Source organism: Anguilla rostrata, chromosome 10 (genome assembly GCF_018555375.3).
Source record: "Anguilla rostrata isolate EN2019 chromosome 10, ASM1855537v3, whole genome shotgun sequence".
Taxonomy (NCBI): Eukaryota; Metazoa; Chordata; class Actinopteri; order Anguilliformes; family Anguillidae; genus Anguilla; species Anguilla rostrata.
In genome coordinates, this window is record NC_057942.1 from 29,435,042 (window position 1) to 29,457,054 (window position 22,013).

Below are 22,013 nucleotides of genomic sequence, written 5' to 3' on the forward strand. Positions count from 1 at the left end.
TGGATTTAAGAGATTAATTTTGTGGTGTTACTTATTATAGTTTATGCTGGGTTACTTACTTATTATAGTGATCTGGGAGGTATTTCACGAAGCAGGATTACTGCACTGAGGAAAACCTGGAACTCTCCCAACGAAATCTAGAACATGGACTGAAGTAAAAACAGCTGTTCCGGGTTTTACTCAGCGCAGTTATCTAGCAAGCTCAGTAATCCTGCTTCGTGAAATACTTCTCTGGCGTCTCCACAATGTTTACTGCCTCTTATGGCGAGCTCCGCTCGAGCGATCGGAATGGGACAAATAGCACGTGTACTGGGCGTGTCTTGAAGGCACGCATCAGCAAGATGGTATCCAATAATCGTCCGATGACTACGAATATATTTGTTTGATGCAAATATATTCAAAACGTGCACTTCATTTTGTCTCCTATTGGACAACTCAGGTCTTTATCAACAAATCGGTTAAATGAAAGGCGGACAATGTTTCTTCTGGGTTCCGCCTACTTATTTTCAACCAGACCCCGGAAGCTTCGTTTTTAAAGGCACAGGCCAATTTTATGGGTGAGGGCGCAGAGGAAACAGCTGAACACAGAAAATCTCAGAGGGAGTAGACAGAAAAGAAGCGACTGGAGAAGGAAAGAGGAGACAGATCGGAGAAAAAGCGACCGAGGCTGAGCTACGGAACTTAACTGCGTTCAGCGTCCTTTGAATTGTTATTCTATCTTGTTAACTTAACGTACATGAACAAGGAAACATACGTTAGGTCGCTGAATTTAAATATAATTGCCGTGCAAATCGATTAGCCAGGTCCAGCTTGAAGAAACAACTCTGTGGACACGAAGGAAATGCTTGCTTAACCCTGTCGTTGCCAGATTGATTACTTGATGTCTACCTCGTAGCGGGTGAGTAGGTCGCTGGATAAACCCTAGCGAAACGCATTTATGTTGGCTAGCCTAATTAGCATAACTGTCGTTTATTAGATCTTGCTAACGTTTTCACTTTTCGGATTCTGTTCTGTTAGTTAACTAACATTAGCTTGCTATCGAGCCAGCAACATTGCAGTGGGCTGGTCGTAGCTAGCTCATATAGCCTGTTAGCTAGATCCACTATTTAATCCGATCACGTCACTTTAGTCTGATCGTATCATATTTTAATGAAAAGCCTCTAACACAATGTGAATTCCGAGGAAGCCCCTTGCAATTAACTCCTGTCGCTTCATTTTGCACAACAAGCTTCTATCTTTTGGGATAAAACACACTATATAGCTGTTCTACCTTTTTACAACATTTGGCATGTTTAAACGTGACAGTAGAGGTTAGCTATACGGTATTATTACAGTATCGTGCACCGAAGCGTGTAAGCTCTTGGCAGGGGGCGTTTCTGTGCTTTGTCTTGGATCCCTACTTCCTCCACGCTGAAATGAATTTTCTGACATTATCATTGTTTTCTTGGCTTTGTGACAGTTCTCTTTGTCCCTTATTTTCCATTTGAACTGAACAGTGCAGCACAATTTTTGATGGTCTGGGGCGTTTGATTAGGGCACATGGACGCGTGTGATGCAGGCTTTGTAAATACGTGCTTTGTAATGCACACTTAACTAGTCCTGTGCAGTGCATGGTTGTGCTCTTGGGTAGGGAGCAACCGTGGCTTAGCCACTTGTCCACACCTACCCTGAAGTTATTGTTCTCTAAAATGCAATTCAGTACAATAAGAATGAGTACAATAATGTGTTAATCACTCACTTATTCATACATATAGGTTTTATGAAGGAAAAATTGATGGATGGAGGGTATGCTGTCTAAATTATTAAAGCCTCATTGTCCAGTAAAGGAGATTATCAGCAGCATATTCTCAGCATTTGGTTGCTTTGCAGTGCTCTCTCCCCACCCCTTCTAAACACACGCTCACACACCCGCACACACACACACACACACACACACACAGTGATGCACACCCACTCCCCTCACTTACAGTTTAGATTGTCACAGCACCAGCATATAAATTCTGTGGCAGCTACGCTTTGAAAACCAAGCTCTGCCATTTCTCCTGGGGGGGGGGGTCTGTTTAGCCTTGCCTTTGCACCATAAAATTATGCTGAGCTCATCAAATTCTGCTGGTTAGATGCTATATGTGACTTGTTTTCATGTTGACAAACCCTCTCTCACTATTGTCATATGTTGCCGACTGCACCCCCTTAATTTGTATTGTTTTCAGTGAGTGATGGTGTTCGGAGCTGGTACTGTTGCACAGGCCTGTATGGTCAGCAGTCAGTGTCTCCAGATGCTTCCAATGTCAAATGGAGGCTAATATCTGAAAATGGCTACTAAAGACAGCTTGTGGGTTCCATGTCTGTTATATTGATGTCCATTTGGGCTCTGACCCTCCATTTACGTAGTCAGAGGTGATATTAAGTATGAAACGTGTACATTGTACTTGGAGGCGTGGCCTGCTACCAGTTTCCATAGCCAAGTGAACATGGATACATTATTTCTCCTCACTGGTATAGTATCTGGTTTAGACCTGTGCGCTTCATTTGCATTTATTCCTGGCTGTTTTTTTTTTTAATGAAGGGGGATGACACTGGAAATATTCATTTAGATACTTTCTCTGCCCTGGAGGTAATTAAGTTCAGTTTATCCAGTTTAGCATTACTGGCAGGGCATAGCATAGTAACGTAAGAATGCCTGATGTCGAGAACAGGCTGTTCAGCCTATGCAGGCTCGTCGTTTTGCATAGGGAGTACCCAGCACTGTGTCAGACCTGGGCTCGAACACGCCAGGGGTTCTCTTCCTGTACTATGTCACAAGGTGAGCTATTTCACAAGCTGAAAATTGCATGCGTGTGGGGAAAAATGTCAGTCAGATCTGTCTGTGATTCTGTTACAGTTCACAGGCGAATAAAGTATCTCATAACTCGAGAATGGTTGCTTCATTGCAACTTTTGACCTTGGTGGGTGTAATGCTCTTGCCTTGAGTTCAGTGGGCTTTAGTTAAGCATCAGTGGGTCAGTGCTGTAGGTCAATACTGTATTCATCTGAAGGGAATTCGTCTCTAGTGTCTTTGAGGCCACTTCCGCAGTCTTACAAGGGAGCTTGGTTGCACTGTATGGCAGCAACCACACATGCTCTGCCTTCAGATGTAGGCTCTTACCAGGGATAAGACAGTTGTGAGAACAGAGAGGGCCTCCACCAGTCAGAGAGTACATTGGTAACAACCAGCACAACAGTACAGATGGTATTGGTGTGTATGACCTAATACCCACAGAGAGCCCAGAAGAGCAGCCAGAACATATCCACCAATCACCATCATTCTTGTTCTATTGCATGTCACCACAGTACTCCATGATTGGTGGAGCTCTTCCTATCAGTAAAGTGATGTCACCCTATTCTATTATTCCTGATTCTGGCCTTCCTAGTCATTATGGGCTATAGCTATGCTGGATGTTTGTGGCTGGTATTCCAGGGATCAGGGAAGCAAATGTGTCAAATTGACTATGTGGAGAAGGACAGCTGCTTATCACCTCAAACTGTATTTTGCACTGATTGTTTTGATGGGAATTGGTTTCTGGATGGGATTTTTTTGGGTTCCCTTGATTGGGCGAAGTGGGTAATTTGTCAGAAGCTGTTTCCCCTGTTGCCTGGCTTACATGTTCAAAGGAATGAGATAAGCCTCTTCCAGAGTACTCAAAAGCACCTGCAAATTGCTCAAACTGTGGTTGCTGTCAACTGCAAGCTGTTAGGTTTTCATCCAGAAATTAGCTGATTAGCTCAGTGCATGTATGTGGGCATACTTTCAGAAATTTTGATTGTGTGTGTGTGCGTGTGTGTATGCGCACGTGCACACCTGTGTTCGTCTGTAGGTGTGTGTGTGTCTGTGTGTGTGTGTGTGTGTGTGGGTTTGTGTGTGTGTATGTGTGTGTGTGCTCTCCGCCCTCTGTGCCTTCTGAAAGCGTCGCATTAGTCAGAGATCGTTTTGTTTTTAGTAATTGTGGGTTTCGTTCAGCTGCCAGCATGGCATGATCTCAGCCATCAGTGGTGAGTAAATACAACCTGCTCTTCTGTGTCTTTAAATAGCGCCCTGTCCTTGGCCTGCAGCAGTGCAGTCCTCCGGCCGCCCTGGCCTCTCCGTGCTGCCCTCCGGCAGTCCTGACGTGCCCCATCTGGCCAAAACGAGTCTTTCGCGTGCCGTGGGGTTTGGGGAGTGGCCAGGTTTCAGAATCCATCCTGTCCTCCCTCCGAGCTGTGCTCGAGGAAGTGTGTCACAGTCTTTCTGAGTAGGATCTCATCCTGCTGCTGGAGGGTCAAATTCAGCCTGTGTGTGTGTGTGCTTGTGCCTGTGTGTGTCTGCCTGTGTGTGTGTGTGTGTGTGTGCGCGCGCGCACCTGTGTGTGTGTGTTTGTACCTGTGTGTGTGTGTGTGCATGCGACTGTGCATGTATTCAGTGCAGAAACTTTACATGGTATTTGTGGATCATCTGTCCTCCCTCCAAGCTGCGCTCGAGGAAGTGTGGCACAGCCTTTCCTATCTGATCCTGCTGCTAGTGGGTTGCATTCAACCTGTGTGTGTGTTTGTACCTGTGTGTGTCTGCCTGTGTGTGTGTGCCTGTGTGCATGTTTGTTCTTGTGTGTGTCTGCCTGTGTCTGTGTTTGTGTGTGTGTGTGTGTATGTGTGTGTGTGTGTGTGTGTGTATGTGTTTGTCTGTGTGTCTGCCTGTGCGTGCGATTGTGGTGTATTCAGTGCAGAAACTTGAGAAATGAATGACTTGACATAAACGCATCTCGTTCCTCATTGTATTTCTGTGGAACAAAGCAAATGACTAAGGCGGACCTTTAATGAATTCGTGAAGAGACGGGGCTTGTTATTTGTGTGTGCAGGGTAACAGGCCTGTCTCTTAGGCTGAGAAACCGAAAGCACAGAGAAGAGGATCTCGCCTGTATAAACATAAATGTCAGAACAGTGCACTTGCCAAACCTGACATCACCGGTGTCCTTTGACCCGTTTGCCTACTGAGAAACATTTGGTTCAGTAACAAAAGACAGAGTGAAAATTAACTTTTTATTGTCTGATTGGAATTCATATTCTTTACATCAATGGGCCAGTGTTTTTTACACACACACAGGTTACTGGGGAAGCAGACTTGACTCAGGCCACTGTTGATTCTGTCCCACCAGCACCAGACTGAAGCACCCTGGGTAGTTGTAAGTGCTTAAAGGATAACACCAGTGACATTTTTTCAGTATCCTCAACATATCCACTGAAAATACCCAAATCGAAAATGTTTCTGTCCAACCCTCTCTACTTTTAGACACCTCATATCTCATTTAGCGTTCAAACAGGAAAGCCATTTATTTCAGTTGTGCGCTGAAGTCATTAAATACAGCTCCGAAAGACATATTTTAATTTTCAGAAAATTAAACCTATTATGGTGGTCAGTGTAGTTATTACCAGATTCACTTCAAAGCAGAGTAAATTGTTGATTTCAATGTACTAGGGTTAAGAATCTTGAAAACACACACCCATTTTGTATTTTTAGTGTCTTGCTTTGTATTTTCAGTACCACACCAAATTTCTGTCCACTAGGGATGGGCAGAAGTATTCAAGGGTAGGGGGTGGGTGGGATAAAATACTTCAAAAATTAATTAACGTGAATTAACATGTGTAGTTTCATCATTTATTATTACATGGCAACTTTAGCACTTTGTTGTTTTATGGGTAATGATGTTAGTTTCAGGAATCCTTGCTCTTCAGTCTGTAGCTATTTCTGCAGTGGTTGTGGCTTAAAATTGCTGTAGTTTTCAACATCGTTGCCCACATGAAGGATTAAAACCTGATCAACACTGTTGTTCTTTGAAGGCAGTTGATGATTGTAAGCAATTTTGAGTGTTCAGTTACTTTGAAAATGACATCACAATCAATTCAAAGTCAAGTCAATAATTTATATCACATTAGAACTCCATATAAGGAGTTTTTCAGTTTTCAGTAATAAAATATGTTTTCCGCTATATTTTCCAAAAAGTTTGTAATATACTACAATATAGGCCCATTCCATTTCCAAGAGGGTTGGGAGATTATGGGATTGTGACGGGCTTGTTTAAGTTTGTCGAATCTTTCCAGTTATGGATATGGAAATAATTGCACGGCTTAGTTAGTCAATACCGCAGCGTAAACAGGTGATTACTGCCCCGCCCCTCAGATGCCTGATTCAGACCGCGGGTGATCAGGAGCCGCGGGCATCGGGGGTGATGGATGGATTTTTCACGGCAGTTGTGTTTGCTCTTTAATTGCACTCCAAGGTTTTTTCAGTCCCAGCCCTAATTAGAAAACGGCTCTAAATTTAAATCCCCTTACGGATAACGAGCAAAACATTATTAGTCTTGATTTCAGACTGTCAGCCAGTGGACCTATGGCCTATCTTGACACTTGCAACTGCAAGCATATACAGTGAGCTCCATAAAGTCTGGGACAAAGTCATATTTTTTTCTTTATTTGGCTCTGTACTCTGCAATATTAGATTTGTAATCAAATGTTTCACTTTTGGTTAAAGTATAGATTCTGAGCTTTTATTAAGAGGTATTATTATACGTTTCACCCTGTAGAAATTACAGCACTTTTCATACATAGTCCCCCCATTTGAAGGCACCATAGTGTTTGGTACAAATGACTTCCCAGAGTTGTTTCTAATGAGTCAGGTGTGTTCAATTGCTTCATAAGTGCAGGTATGAGAGAGCTTTCAGAATCTAGTTTTGATTCTAGCCTTTTGATTGCCTTTGGAGTCTGTTATTGGTGTTGGTCAACAGGACCAGAATTGTACAAATGAAAGAAAGTCAAAGAAGCCATTATGAGGCTGAGAAATAAGAAAAAAACAGAGACATTGGCCAAACCTTAGGCTAACCAATATCAACTGATATTTCTGAATGTCATTAAGAAGAAAAAGAGCACTGGTGAGCTTAGTAATTACAAAGAGCCTGGTAAGCCAAAGAAGACTCAGTTAATCTTTTCATTGTACTCACAACATTGCAGTACACACACAGTGCTTTTCTGTTGTATTTTATTATAAACACATTCAAGCTAGTGCTCTTACTTTGTCCTTAGTCTACCTGAAACATCAGTGCTTTCAGTATTGTGGCTGGATAAGGCCTGCCCTCGTTGTTTGTCCCCAAAGCTCAGCCAGTGCTCACTCTGCTCAAAGCAAGCCCTCCTCCTGCCAGGAAGAACAGGCAAGCCCCCTGCTTCCGGCCTAGCTATAATTATAAATAATAGTCACCATTTATATGGTGTTTGTAGACTAGGTGTCCTCTTGCGGTAGTATATATGGCTGTAATACATTTAAAAATACATGTTCCTTAAATTAGGGGCTGCTGTTTCTGCTTTTATAAAAAACACAAGTTGTGGTGCACTTAGGTATGAATAACATAGTTAGAGCCCCACTGCAAATCTATTTCTTAAAAACTCTGTGTGAGGACATCTAATTATAGGTGTGGTATGAATGAGCTTTGACATAAAATATTGAGGGTATTGAATCCCATTTAACCTGCTCTTGAATGTGATAACTGGGTGGTATGGCTTATCCTTGGTGTGTTATTCACAACCTGCAGCCTGGGGTATCACACACACACGCATATACGCATGCACACACACATACAGTATATGCATGTACGCATGCACACACATACATACAGACACGCACACACAAATGCGCACACTCACACACACACGTCCATGCATGCACGCGTGCACATACATATAGACACACGCACATGCACACACACACATGCGCACTCATACACAGACGCACGCACGCACGCACGCGCACACACACACACACACACACCATCCTTATCTCCATCTGCCAGGTCACAGGTAAGCTCTTCCGGCTCATATTTAAACAGTGATCTGTTGGCCATCTTTACATCGCTCTCAGATACTAGAGATCTCCCCTTCCCCCTCTTTTTTCATCATTAAAACATCAGCAGTGCCGATTACACAACGAAAGATTACACGCAAGCCAACGTGAGATGGGACGCAACGTGCGGACCCGCAAGCCTCTCCGAGCCTGCGCGGCGACATGCCGAAGAGATTTACGACGGGCGCTCGCTAACGTCCGCCGTCCCCCACCCCTCTCCTCGGCGTCTCCCCGCGCTCGGGACGGCGGGCCCTCAGCCAGCGGTGTGATTTACGGGCGCGCCGCCCGTCACCGGCGAGGCTGACCGATGAAGCCGCTCCGCTCGCCGTGCGCTATCGATCGCCCCGCGTCGAGAGCCGGCTCCGCTAAGCGGCCCAATTAAAATCATAACGACGGCGATACCGTTCTGTTTTTCTTTCTGTTTTATTTCCTTTTTTTTTTTTATCCGCTCGATAGATTAATATAGCTCAACCGGGCCCACTTGCTACACCGGTCGGAAGCCGCGTTTACGAACCTAAATAATTCGGACTGCGCCGTAAAAGATTGGGTTTTTTTTTTTTTTTTGCGAAGAGGAATTTTGGGAGCTGCCGCAGGGTCGAGGCGTGGACCGCACCGTGCGGACCGTGCTGGGGGGCCGTGGCTGGGGTGCCTGTCCCCGCCGAGATCCGCGGTAGCGATAGCGCGCGACGTCGCGCGACGCGTACGCCACGCGGTGGAAAACCGGCCCTTCGCTTTTTCAGGCCGCCCGACCGACGACGCGATGACGTTTCTCATCCAGCGAGTAGCCGTAGGGAGACGCGCGGTATAGCCGCTGAAGATAGGCCCCGCCCCTTCATTACCGCTCACCGGCGAAAGTCCTTCGACGAAAGTCAGGCCGGCCTCTGTGTCAGCGAGGCTCCCCCGTGCGCCGGGGTTTTCGAACGGAAGGCGTCGCTTACGCGGGTTTTAGTTTTCTGTGGAGGGCTTTGTCGTGTTGCAGTAAAGCGTGCTTCGGTCACGGCTGTGTAATTTCAGAACCGCGAGCTGACCCGGCACGGCTGTCTCTGGGCCAGTGCACGTTAAAAGCTCTGTCATTTCACGCTAGCGAATTCGTTCCTTTTTTTTGACAGAACGGAAAGGAGGAACAAGAACAAGCTTTCAAGTAGTTTACCCAAGTGTGCAGTGCACATAGATCATTTTAAAGGTTGTGCAAACACACACACACACACACACATACACATAGACACATGCAAAAAGAATGCCCTACCCCACAACTGTACTAGGGTTAAGAATTTTGAAAATGCGGAAAGAACGTGGTGTTGATGAGAAAAAAAGGTTTTTGTCTGTGTCACAGTGACCTCCCATTTAGTATTTTTTGGGCATTGCTTTGTATTTCAAGGTTGCAAAAACTGGGCATACCATACACACACACGCTCACGCTCTCACTCACACACACACACACACACACACACTCTCTCTCTCTCACACACACGCGTACACACGCACACACACACTTGCGATGAGGAGAAAGGAATGCGGAGAACGGGGGGTCGGGGGGGGGCGGGGGGGGAGGCTGCTTCCTGTGGCTGACCGGACTGCCAGTCACGATGAACCCAGCTCATGTTCTCCCCGGAACATTCCGGTCCCTGGCATGGCATTAGAGCCAGAACTGCAGTGTGCAGACCAACACCAGTCACACACAAGCAGAAAGGACCTCGCTGGCAGTTTGCTCCCTCAGCCAATCGGTGTAAATCAACAGTTATTCACCTTACCCCTCCACTGCAGCACAGTCAAACTGGTGAGTGTTACTAGTGCACTGTGTTATTTTCAATTTTTTTTAAAAAAAAAAGGAAAATGGGCACTTTTTAACCGGTGCCTTCCTCTGCAGTTACGCTTCATGTCATACTTGAGTAATTTCATAACTCATGAATCGTGATTTCAGAGCCAAACTTCTTTGTTTTGCCGTGCGCTTATTTTTAATTGTCGGAGCGCAGGCGCCAGACCTTTGGAAGCGTCTGCTAGTTCGGTTAGCCGGGCGGAGGGAAGCGGCCCGGGCTTGGAGGATATAGCGCGCGCGTTTGAAGTCGCTGATGAAGAGGAGAGCGCTGGCGAGGCGCTGGCCGTCTGATCTTCCGGCCGCGGCCTCGCTCTCTCCGCAGTAGACGAGCCGAGCCCGGGAGATAACTTTTTTCGACGTTTGAAGACGTCGACGGTGGAAACCGGCCTTCAATTCACGCTGCAATGCGCCATTCTACCCAGTGTGCGCAGCCGCGCGGTCTGGCGTGTTTATTTATTAATTTATTTCGGGAATGTTTTCATTGCCCAGTTCGGGAGAGCTTTGGTTCACGTTCCCACACTTTCGCTGGACCGACGGGGGGTGCTCTGCGGTCCTGTGAGGCGGCGCGGTCCAGCGGGTGTCCGTAAACGCGGTCGCGGTCACAGTCGCGGTCGCTCGCGGCGAGAGCGCTGGAAGAAGGGCCGTTCTCTGCAGCCGACCGCGGCTCTCCTCCTGACCGCGTTTCTCGGGTCGGGAGTCGACCGCGTCTCTTCTGCCCTCGGCCTGTCGCTCCCGCGCGGCCGACGGTCGGATCGACCGCGGCGGAGCGCTGCTTCCGTGGCTCTGGTCTTCCCGCTAAGCGGCGCGGGGCGCTATCGTCGTGCCGTCCGACCGATTCGCGGGGACGCGATGCGCCGTTCGAAGATTCGGGCGGTTGGAGAAGGACGTAAAATGGCCGCCTGCTCTTGTCCGTCAGCTTCGCTGCCCGCCTTCATTTTTTTGGACCCCTGACCTTCCTTCTTGCGTCTGGTTCTGTTACCCGAGATGAGACTGGAAGATGCGGGGTTGGCCTGACGGGTTCAGTGGCTTCTCGCCCCGCCCTGTCCTGCCCCGCCCCGCCCCTGTCCCTTCTGTCCTGACCCTGATTGGAGGGGCTATCCTTCCCCTGTGGGTAGGATGCAGTGTTTCGGTTGCGTTCTGGTCTGTGGCCTCGCCGGCTGCATTGAGCACAGTTTACCAACTTGCCTTTGCTCTTGGCAATGACTGCAGTGTACTGGCGGAGGTGCGTGCGTGCGTGTGTGTGCGCGTGCGTGTGTGTGTTACGCTTGTGTGTGTGCATGTGTGTGTGTGCATGCGTGTACATGGTCTCTGTGTTTGCGTATGTGTGTGTATGTATTTATGTAGGGTTTGTGTGTGTGTGTGTGGGGGGGGTTGACTGCAAACATTGTATTGTATTACCTGAATAACTGTGATGTTTACTGCCATATACTCAGTTATTTATTAACCTACAGCATCACTTTAATGTAAGAAAGCAATTTAGTATCGTTGAGCTGGGAAAATAAACCGTGTTGTAAATCCTGGATTTATCTGTCTTTTTAACCCCGTGAGCTGGATGAGGGAGTGTTAGGGGGAGCGCGGGGGAGGGGGGAGGGGGTCAGGTGTTAGCAGGTGGAATCACGTAGGTTATGATTTAAACTTAAGCTGTGACTTTCAACTGACTTTCAGGTAAGAGTTAAAAAGGCTTAAAAAAAGTCCTTGAAAAAGCTCAGGTAACCATGAAAAGACGAAGCGTTAATCACACAACGAGTGCATTTTACAGAGTGCTTTCTCGGTTCAGCGAACGTGAGAGAGCTGTTGTGCTGTTGTGGCGGAAATGTACTTTTCCTTCTGCTGCTGTTTGAACTTGCGCTAATGTAGCAGAGCCCTGCTTTCTTCTGTTTTGAGCTTAGCGATCCTCTTTGATGTGAAACTTGCCGATTTTTTTTTTCCGCTGTTTTGTGTATCAGAGTGCCGCCCTAGTCTAACCCCGCCCACAGAACCCCTCGGAGGGGTCACGCAAGGTCCCCGCGTCGGTTTTGATAACGCTACGTGTCCTTAACTAATGCTTTGCCTCCCTCACTCTCTCTCCTGCTCTCTCCTCTTTATCTATCTCTTAGGCCCTTCCTCTAGCCATTTCTGTGTTCTTCTGTCTGTGTCTCGCTTTCTTTCTCTCTCCCCCTCTCCTTTTCTCACTCCCTCTCTCTTTCTTCCCTCTCTTTTTCTCTCTCTGTCCCTTTCTCTCCCTTTCTCATTCCCTCTCTATTCCCTCTATTTTTATTTCTCCCAGCCCCTCTCATACTCCCTGTTTTTCTCTCTCCCCATCTCACACTTTCTCACTCCCTCTGTCTCCCCTTTTTCCTCTCTCCCTGTCCCTTTCTTTCCCTTTCTCATTCCCTCTCTTTCTTCCCTCTCTCACACTCACACTTTCTCATTCCCTCTCTTTCTCCCCTCTCTCACACTCTCTGTTTTTCCTCTCTCCCTGTCCCTTTCTCCTCTTCTCTCCGTCTCTCTGTCGGGGGGCTTCAGACTGATCAAACGGATAAGCGGGGTTCTCTCTGTTCCTCTGCGCTGGCGGCACTGTTTTCTCTGGCTGTGTTTCAGCGGGGGACGCGTGAGAAGTTTTTACCCCCCCCCAAACCGGAGTTAAGATCTCCTTGACACCGGTCACCTGGTTGAAAATTAACCAATGAAAATATCAGAAAGATGAGAGGGGGAGGGGGGGGGGGAGAGGGATGCAGGTGGCGTTTTCCTGGGAGGCGGTTGTGGGAAGTTCTCTTTCCGCAGAACGGAGGGCGCCGTCGGCGTGTGACGAGTCAGGGCCGTTCCCTAGCGAAACGCGGGTTCGGTTCTCGACGCAGTCTGAGAGTTCGGAGTTCGGTTCTGAGCGCCGGGCCGGGTTCACCGGGCCTGCGTCCGGTCGAGCGCCTCGGTCCGAGTTTTGAACAGGGCCGCGAAGCCCCGGCGTGGCGGTTTGGAAAAGGGGAAGAGGGGAAGCGGAAGGTGCAGTTAAAGCCCCGCCCGGTTATGCGCCAAAACTCGCCGGGTCGCCCACGCTGACCGCCCGTGGCCGCTGACCCACCCCCACCCCACCACACGCCACCCTCCATATGCCCGATTACGGAGGGATTTTATCCTGCGCCTGTACGCACCTTTAATCCCCTCCCCCACGTTCGCCGCACGGACGCATCGCCTCGAACGTGACCGCGTCTCCTAACGATTGCACCCGTTCGCATCGTATCAGGCCGGCCTCCCTAATAGGGGTCGGACCGGCCATAAACGGTCACAAAGCCGGTCAGCGTTTGCGGCGGTCTTCAGAAAGGGGACGAGGACAACGAGCGGCTTTCAGTTCCTTTCTTCCACAGTTGAACTTTATTGTGGCCAGATTCTGAGAAAGTTCTGGAAAAAAAGGGCCCCGGTCTGTCATTGCTCTGTGAAGTCAGATGGGCTTGTTTTTCTGTCTTTGGCTGTTTCGGATTGTTCTTGTTCCTGGAGATTTCTGTTTGTGTTTACTGCAAAGTGCACCAGCTGGCTGGCCCTCGCATGTTTAGTCTGCATGGCATTGTTCACACGATTGTGTTCAGGGCTCGTGTTCTTGAGTTGCTGTATTAGTTCCGTGTGTCTCTTCAGCCCTCGGCCTGTCGCTCCCGCGCGTCCGGCGGTCGGATCGACCGCGGTGGAGCGCTGCTTTCCGTGGCTCCGGTCTTCCCGCTAAGCGGTGCGGGGCGCTATCGTCGTGCCGTCCGACCCGATTCGCGGGGACGCGATGCGCCGTTCGAAGATTCGGGCGGTTGGAGAAGGACGCAAAATGGCCGCCTGCTCTTGTCCGTCAGCTTCGCTGCCCGCCTTCATTTTTTTGGACCCCTGACCTTCCTTCTTGCGTCTGGTTCTGTTACCCGAGATGAGACTGGAAGATGCGCAGTGGCCTGACGGGTTCAGTGGCTTCTCGCCCCGCCCTGTCCTGCCCCGCCCCTGTCCCTTCTGGCCTGTTCCTGATTGGAGGGGCTATCCTTCCCCTGTGGGTAGGATGCAGTGTTTCGGTTGTGTTCTGGTCTGTGGCCTCGCCGGCTGCATTGAGCACAGTTTAGCAACTTGCCTTTGCTCTTGGCAATGACTGCAGTGTACTGAGGTGCGTGCCTGTGTGTGCACATGTGTGTGTGTGTGTGTTACGCGTGTGTGTGCGCATGTGTGTGTGCGCATGCGTGCACATGGTCTGTGTGTTTGTGTATGCGTGTGTATGTATTTATGTAGGGTTTGTGTGTGTGTGTGTGAGGGGGGTGGGGGGGGGGTTGACTGCAAACATTGTATTGTATTACCTGAATAACTGTGATGTTTGCTGCCATATACTCAGTTATTTATTAACCTACAGCATCACTTTAATGTAAGAAAGCAATTTAGTATCGCTGAGCTGGGAAAATAAACCATGTTGTAAATCCTGGATTTATCTGTCTTTTTAACCCCGTGAGCTGGATGAGGGAGTGTTAGGGGGAGCGCGGGGGAGGGGGGAGGGGGTCAGGTGTTAGCAGGTGGAATCACGTAGGTTATGATTTAAACTTAAGCTGTGACTTTCAACTGACTTTCAGGTAAGAGTTAAAAAGGCTTAAAAAAAGTCCTTGGAAAAAGCTCAGGTAACCATGAAAAGACGAAGCGTTAATCACACAAAGAGTGCATTTTACAAAGTGCTTTCTCGGTTCAGCGAACGCGAGAGAGCTGTTGTGCTGTTGTGGCGGAAACGTACTTTTCCTTCTGCTGCTGTTTGAACTTGCGCTAAGGTAGAGCCCTGCTTTCTTCTGTTTTGAGCTTAGCGATCCTCTTTGATGTGAAACTTGCCGATTTTGTTTTCCGCTGTTTTCTGTATCAGAGTGCCGCCCTAGTCTAACCCCGCCCACAGAACCCCTCACACAAGGGGTCACGCAAGGTCCCCGCGTCGGTTTTGATAACGCTACGTGTCCTTAATTAACGCTTTGCCTCCCTCACTCTCTCTCCTGCTCCCTCCTCTTTATCTATCTCTTAGTCCCTTCCTCTCGCCCTTTCTGTGTTCTTCTGTCTATGTCTTGCTTTCTTTCTCTCTCCCCCTCTCCTTTTATCACTCCCTCTCTCTTTCTTCCCTCTCTTTTTCTCTCTCTGTCTCTTTCTCTCCCTTTCTCATTCCCTCTCTATTCCCTCTATTTTTACTTCTCCCAGCCCCTCTCATACTCCCTGTTTTTCTCTCTCCCCATCTCACACTTTCTCACTACCTCTGTCTCCCCTTTTTCCTCTCTCCCTGTCCTTTTCTTTCCCTTTCTCATTCCCTCTCTTTCTTCCCTCTCTTTTATTTCCACCCCCCACACTCTCTTTTCCTCCTGTCCCTTCTTCCTTTCTCATACCCTCTCTTTTTATTTTTCCCAGCCCCTCTCACACTCTCTGTTTTTCCCTCTCCCTGTCCCTTTCTACTCTTCTCTCCGTCTCTCTGTCGCGGGCTTCAGACAGATCAAACGGATAAGCGGGGTTCTCTCTGTTCCTCTGCGCTGGCGGCACTGTTTTCTCTGGCTGTGTTTCAGCAGGGGGACGCGTGAGAAGTTTTTACCCCCCCCAAACCGGAGCACCCGAGAGGTAGAGGACGGGTCCAAACTTTTCCTCGGGAAGCGACTTACTTTTCACACCGTTGTGTTTTTAGTATCTCCTTGACACCGGTCATCTGGTTGAAAATTAACCAATGAAATTATCAGAAAGATGAGAGGGGGGGAAGAGGGACGCAGGTGGGAGGCGGTTGTGGGAAGTTCTCTTTCCGCTGGACGGAGGGCGCCGTCAGGTGTGTGACGAGTCAGGGCCGTTCCCTAGCGAAACGCGGGTTCGGTTCTCGACGCAGTCTGAGGGTTCGGAGTTCGGTTCTGAGCGCCGGGCCGGGTTAACCGGGCCTGCGTCCGGTCGAGCGCCTCGGTCCGAGTTTTGAACAGGGCCGCGATGCCCGGCGTGGCGGTTTGGAAAAGGGGAAGAGGGGAAGCGGAGGGCGCGGTTAAAGCCCCGCCCGGTTAAGCGCCAAAACTCGCCGGGTCGCCCACGCTGACCGCCCGTGGCCGCTGACCCACCCCCACCCCACCACACCCCACCCTCCATATGCCCGCTTACGGAGGGATTTTATCCTGCGCCTGTACACACCTTTAATCCCCTCCCCCACGTTCGCCGCACGGTCGCATCGCCTCGAACGTGACCGCGTCTCCTTACGATTGCATCCGTTCGCATCGTATTAGACCGGCCTCCCTAATAGGGGTCGGACCGGCAAGAAACGGTCACAAAGCCGATCCTCGTTTGCGGCGGTCTTCAGAAAGGGGACGAGGACAACGAGCGGCTTTCAGTTCCTTTCTTCCAGAGTTGAACTTTATTGTGGCCAGATTCTGAGAAAGTTCTGGAAAAAAAGGGCCCCGGTCTGTCATTGCTCTGTGAAGTCAGATGGGCTTGTTTTTCTCTTTGGGTGTTTCGGCTTGTTCTTTTTCCTGGAGATTTCTGTTTGTGTTTACTGCAAAGTGCACCAGCTGGCTGGCCCTCGCGTGTTTAGTCTGCATGGCATTGTTCACACGATTGTGTTCAGGGCTCGTGTTCTTGAGTTGCTGTATTAGTTCCGTGTGTCAGTGTGTGTGTGTGTGTGCGTGCGTGTGTGTGGGACGCTCACCATAGAAGGAAGTAGGAACAGTAGTTGAGTAAGTACAGAATGTGCAGATATTTCTATAGAAGTGTGTGTGTGTGTGAGTGTACTTGTGCGTACATGTGTCTGGGGAGTGAAGATACCGTTCCTTCCTGCTCTGTGTTCCAAGCTGCATTTAGATTCACATAATCAGGGGGCGGAACTAAAGGGGGCTGGGCCGCACCCACAAAATGCCATATATGGAAGAAAGAGACAGCCCTTAAAGGCACAGCACATAGATCTGTGGTGGTCTGTGTTTAATTAATGTGCTTCTCAGTAATAATACTATGTTGGAGAAAGTAATAACAGCAGCAGTTGTCCATTGTCTGCTTGTATGAACAGTGTGAACTGCTATAATGGTGCTATTAAGCTTCATGTACAAAAGGGATAGGAAGTAATTGATTTTATTGGCTTAAAGGATTGGCTGTAGAAGTGCAAGGGTCTGAGCTGGCTGCAGTATTGTGTCTCTTTCCCTCTCCCTCTCCCTCTCTCTCTCTCAGCTCTACTACATAAATCATACGTAAGCACCGAGCAGAGGCTGTCACCATACGATAGGGAAAGTTCTGCATACGCTACGAGCTGCACGGTGCAAGCGTCCGTACGCACGCTCAGCTGTCTCGCCGCGTCCTCTGCCCCCCGAGCTCAAACTGCTCGACCGAAAACGACGACGACCCGGCCCCGATTTAAAAACCCCACCTGTCTCTCATTTGCACACAGATGGGAGGAAATGCCCTCACGCTTAACAGCGCAAAAAAAGGAAAACCAGTCCCCTCCCTCCCTCCCCTCTCCCCCCCTCCCCCACCTCCTCTCCCCTCCCCTCCCCACACTGGGCGAATACAGATGAAGTTTTGCGAGCGCTCGTCTGAGCCGCCGACTCTCTGGGTGTGGAGTTCTGGGATCCGGGAATATGAAGTGCCAGTGAGCTCAGTGTGCGGAGTAGGGGGGGGGGAGGGGAGGGGCGGGTAGGGGGTGGACCCCCAGATTAAGGACCAGGGGGCATGTGCTGGCCTCTCCATTCTCCGCGTGCCTGTCCCGCCTCTGCTGCGGAACGCACACGTTACCGCCGCCGACGTCCTGCGGAACAGGCAGAGCAGGTGGGCGGAGACTTCGCCGCTTGACTGACTGCAACCTCCCCAACCCCCCTCCCACCCCGGCCAATGGGGGCAGAGCCCCGCGGCCAGCCCACGTCCCCGGCCAATCGGACGCCTCGGGCCCGCTCTCACCCCCCACCCCCCACACCACCACACCCCCACCCTTCTTGTGTGTGTTCAGTGCTGACAGAGCAGGCTTGCATTTATCAGCTGGTTGGAAATCAGCTGAAAGGGCAAAGTGGAGTTGCAGCCGGTGAGAGAGCGAGAGAGCGAGAGAGAAAGAGAGAGAGAAAGAACAAGAGAGAAAGAGGTACCCAAGGAGAGAAAGAGAGAGAGGGGCTGATTGAAAGTGAAAAAGATAGAGTGGGAGGGAAAGGGGGGGAGAAAAACTGCCTCTGTGAACTGCTTTCATTGTATACTGGCTGAGGGGGAAACAGAGCGAGAGAGAGAGAGAGAGAGAGAGAGTAGGCTGGTGAAGTGTGTGCATGCGTTTGTTCCTCTGTGTGTGTGTGTGTGTGTGCATGCATGCATGTGTGCGCTTGTGTGTATGCGTGCATGTCTGTGTGTGTGTGAGAGAGAGAGAGAGAGAGCTGGGAATACCAGAATAGCAGAGCAGGCTCTAAATTACCGACAGCCCGGGCTGGTGAATGCATTTCGGGAGGCCTCTCTCTGAGCAGCGTTTCTCTTAACATCCTTTTTAGGGAAGCGACACCCAGCTGCCAGCCCAACGCTTTCAGCCCTTCAGCCAGAGAGGAGGAGGAGGAAGGGGGGGGGGGGGGGCGAGGAAGAGACCAGAACTGGGGGAGAAATAGCCCAAAACCATCTGTAACAGGAGGGAGTGGCGGAGCAGAGGAAGAGACAGAGAGAGAGAGCGAGTGTGAGAGAGAGAGAGAGAGCGAGAGGGGCGTTTTCGATTCTTTAAGGAAGGTAAGTCAGTCGTGCTGTCGTGTGGTGAATGGGTGCGTGACGAATCTTATAGAAATGAAAGAGAGTTCTTTTTCTAGAAGAGGGTGGAGGGGAACAGTATGATTATGTTATGTGTCTGAGTCTGCGTGTGTGTGTGTGTGCTGATTGAGAGATGAATAGAGAGTGAGGCTCCCTTTCAAAGGAGCAAAATAGTAGCTCCCCCCTCTCCCCCGTCTAATCTAGCTCAGTTTAGGCCTAAATCGTCAGATTTCCTATCTCTCTATCTCTCTCGTTCTCTCTCTCTCTCCTGCTCTCTTTCAGTTTCTACTTTCTCTCTCACTCTGTCTCTCTCTCTGTTATTCTCTCTCTCTCTGTCTTTCTCCCTCTGGCACTCTCTCTCTCTCAGTTGTGGGGTGTTAGCGTGTTTGTTAGGAGCATGCCCCCCCCCCCCCCTTCCACAGAGGACATTGCTGTTGGTCCCATGTTGTTTCCGCGATCTTCATTTTGGTGCATTAGCATAAGGTTTTTGGGGTTTACCTTCTCTGGCCTGCAGGTAGCAGGAGAAACAGTGACAGGCACCTGCATCCTGTCCTCAGCGGCTCGTGTGTGTGTGTGTGTGTGTGTGTCTGTGTCTCTGTGTAGAAGACTGAAACCTTGTCTCAGGTTTCAATACTTTTGACTGAAAGACACCGAAAGTTCCAGCTGCAGTCTGCACGTGCGGGTGGGTGTTCTTCTGTGGGGATCGTGGACTGTGGTGTTGAGGTGGGGTGGGTGTAGAGCTGGATACAGGGGCCTGATTACACACCGGGTGGGGGCAGGGGAGGGGGTTGGGGGAGTCCTGCTCTGTGTATTTTTCACAGTAAAGCCCCCTGATCTCACCTCTCACCCGGGTTCCTGGAGGCGGGACAGCCCTGAGCTGTGGGCCACACTCCTAATCCAATCACAGGCTCAGCAGGTTGTGACGGGCGCCCGGTTCAGTCCGTGTCCTGACACCTGTGGCCGGGTAGGGAGTGGTTAGCCCTGCCTAGCAACCAAGGGTGCACCATGACAACTCCCCCACCCCCAAACCCCACATGTTCACTTCCTTTCGCCAAACAGAGAGGCTAACGAGAGCTCCCTAAATATGTCTCCCAAATCAATTTCCCTTACTTGGGGTTTTTTTTTTTTTTAAATCCCCCATTCATTTTTGACATCAACCATACAGTGCAGTGCATAAATATTTGCACAGTGAGACATTTGGACGGTGACAACTTTGTTGTTTTGGTTCTATACTCCTGCACGTTGGATTTGACATGGAACAGTGAGTATGAGGCTAAAGTGCAGATGGTCAGCTTTCATTTGAGGGTATTTGCATCCACGTCAGGTGATTTGTGTAGGAATTAAAGCCCTTTTTCATACGTAGTCCCCCCATTTTAGGGGAGCAAAAGTAATTGGTCAGATTAAGATAATCTGAAATAAAGTCAACATAGGCTATTTAGTGCTTAGTTGCAAATATTTCGCATTTGATGACTGCCTGAAGTCTGTGACCCATAGACATCACCAGGCACTGGATATCAGCACTTTAATCTCATATTCATTGTTTCATTTCAAATTAAATGTGCTGGAGTGCAGAAACAAACACAACAAAAGTTGTGTCACCGTCCAAATACTTAGGCACAGCACCCATCCAAAGGCCGTGGCGAGTGACGGACAGGGCTAAAAATTCAGAGGAACGGGATCCTCCTCGTTAAAAAGTTTATAGACCGTCTGTGCTTCCTGTGAACACGGTTTACAGCCGTCAAAACTACATTCACAGCACGAATCGCGAGCGTTAAATCGGAAATGGAGTAAACCAAATTCCTCGTGGCCTTCCTTATAAACATCGTTGGAGCTGAGCCGATGCTGAACGTTTTTTTTTCCGCATTTAATTTCATGTCTTCAGCCAACAGGAATCTGATCTAAAACACAGAGCGTGTTGTGCTGACCAGCTTGCTTCGCCCTTACGTAGCACTGAGTCGGTTGTTATTCATCAGCTGCTGTTTTCCACTTTGTCAGTTGATGCGGAGTGGAGCGGTCGCCAGATCTCTAACCTCTGCCCCGGCGTGCAACTCCACACCGTGCCATCCACCCTGTTAACCTTTTACAACCCGGCCCCTTGCGAAAGAGGTGGTAAAGTCCTGACGGAGGCAGATACCCACCCCCCCCCCCGCCCCCCCGCAAATGCGCCTGGAGGTTCTCCCCCCGCCCCCTACCCTCTGACTTCCTGTCACCTCCTCGCACCTCCTCACCTGTCGTAGAGGGAGTTCGAGGTGAGCCAGAGGGTTAGCGAGTGGCACGTGCCTGGATAGATGCCAGCATACGCTAGAGTGTGTAGTCCCCTGCCCGGAGGCTGCAGCGATTTATGTATTCATTTTTTCCTAAAGAACCGGTCCCAATCTCCTTTTTTTTTTGAGCAGGGCCAGCTCTAAGCACAGATGCCAAAGGGGGACAAAAAATATGAAGAAAAATTCACGTGTTACGTCTATGGTTGTCACCCGCTGCTGCTGCAACCGCCCCTCCCCACCCCTCAGTCTGATGGGGTGGGGAGGGGGGCCTCAGTGTGGCCTAAGGCAGCCAAAGGCTACAGCAAAGCTTGATTTTGACCATATGCCCCCCCCCCCTCCTCCCCCCGAGCACTCCCCTGTGCGTGGCCCAGTTTAGAACCTCCACCAGACCTTCTGTGGTCCTCTCCTGCTCCAGTTCTTAACTGCAGGGGCTCCGGTCGCTGCTTCGCTGTTCGGAACATCCGCTGGCGCCGTCCTGCGCTCTGTCAGGCCTCATAAACGACTCGCGGATGATGCATCCAATCGGAATGTTTCCGGCGGTCACCGGGGCGACGCAGAGCTAACGTTGAGAACACTACGCTCAGTACGCGCCGGGCCTCTGTTAATCTATCACGTCTCCATGGCGATGAAGAGAGAGCTTGGGTGGTGTTTAGAAGGCACAGAGAATGGGTGGGGCGGGGGGGGGGGGAGGGGGGTGTAGGACGCCCGTTCATTGTCGTGAGATGGGAAGGGCAAGATTCTGACGTAATGCCAAGCAAAGCATGTTTTTCGCGCAGAGCTTGTGTGCGTGGGTGTGGGGGTATGCGTGTGGGTGTGTGTGTGTGGATGAGTGTGTGCTTTTTTTGTTTTTGCATGTGTGTTTATCTTGTCTTGGTGGCCTCATCCTTTTCCTGCTGGAAATGTTGGTTACAGTTTTACATTGTCAGATCTGGGCACCAGTCGTAGAAAACTTTCTGATATTGATTGTAGATTATGGCTTCCAGAATGTTCTGGCAAAAATGTGACTCGCTTCACCTTGCTGACGGACTCCTGAGAGACTCAGCTGTGTCCGTGTTAGCCATCTTGACCAAAATAAGAGTCTCTTCTGAGCCTTTTCCCAAATACTGTTCGGCCAACATTCATCAACCGTCTCTCCTGTCGTTCATGATCTGTGTTGTTGGCTCCAGAAAGAAATGCCTATCAGCTGTTATAGTGTAACTGACTAAGACCTACCTGAACTCCTGACCTTTGACCTCTGAAACTGTCAACTAGGACTGCCTTAACTGCGAGCTGAGGTGGAGACCCAACAAGATAAGAGACAGTCTGTTGAATGGTGGAAATGGGTCATGCCCTTCAAACGCTTAACCACCACCAAAGAAGCATA

The 22,013-nt window shown here is 49.7% G+C and overlaps 1 protein-coding gene across 5 annotated transcripts in view; it reads left to right on the forward strand.

The window, feature by feature from the left end:
* Nucleotides 1-521: 521 nt before the first annotated feature.
* LOC135233163 (uncharacterized) overlaps nucleotides 522-22,013 on the forward strand; it is a 38,942-nt gene continuing 17,450 nt past the window's right edge. The window contains exons 1-2 of one of the 5 annotated variants that reach the window (XM_064296423.1): nucleotides 522-898; nucleotides 18,143-18,368. The gene's annotated coding sequence lies outside the window, so the exon portion shown is untranslated. Of the gene's footprint in view, nucleotides 899-9,499; nucleotides 9,675-17,623; nucleotides 17,752-18,142; nucleotides 18,369-22,013 lie in introns of those variants that run through there. The other 4 variants (XM_064296425.1, XM_064296424.1, XM_064296422.1 and 1 more) reach the window with 4 other exon arrangements.